Genomic DNA, 613 nt, shown 5'->3' on the forward strand with positions numbered 1-613 from the left:
TAGAATCCCGTATTTGTTTTCATTTTTTTTCACTAAGTAGTAATGAGCACGTTGTTTTTATCCCAGTGTTTTTTTGGTTATTGGACGGAGCAAAAGGGACTAAGTCAGCCGCCTCAGCCGTGTGTTGACTGAGGGCGCCCTCAGGAAGGGCAAAGATGCCCGGGCGACCCCCAACCTTTGTACTTCTGACCCCAGGACTCTCTTTTAAACGCTGCCTATGAACTGCTGTCGCGGACCCCCAGAGACCCCCAGCCCCTTTTCCCCTTATTCCTAGTGGGCGGGAATTTTGGGGCGGGAAATTCAAGGAAAAAAAATGGGCGGCGGACTGGGGGGATCTTTTTTTGGGGGGGGCGTTTGTAAGCCGTAAAATACAACACGTGACGAAGGAAAGGGGTGACCCTTTTCGTTTTCAATTAGTTTTCTGTGTATTTTGAACAAAATTTTTCACTTTTTAAAATTTGTTTTTTATATCTTTTAAAATTTTCCCAAATAAAAATATGTTTATGATCAAAATTAATGCTCTTTTTTTTGTTTTTAAAAAATCAAAATTCTTGATTTTAATAACTTTTTGAAAACATTTACTATGGGGGACAACTGGGAAATTAGAATCCGG

This window comes from Penaeus monodon, chromosome 24, assembly GCF_015228065.2.
Source record: "Penaeus monodon isolate SGIC_2016 chromosome 24, NSTDA_Pmon_1, whole genome shotgun sequence".
In the NCBI taxonomy this organism is placed as follows: Eukaryota; Metazoa; Arthropoda; class Malacostraca; order Decapoda; family Penaeidae; genus Penaeus; species Penaeus monodon.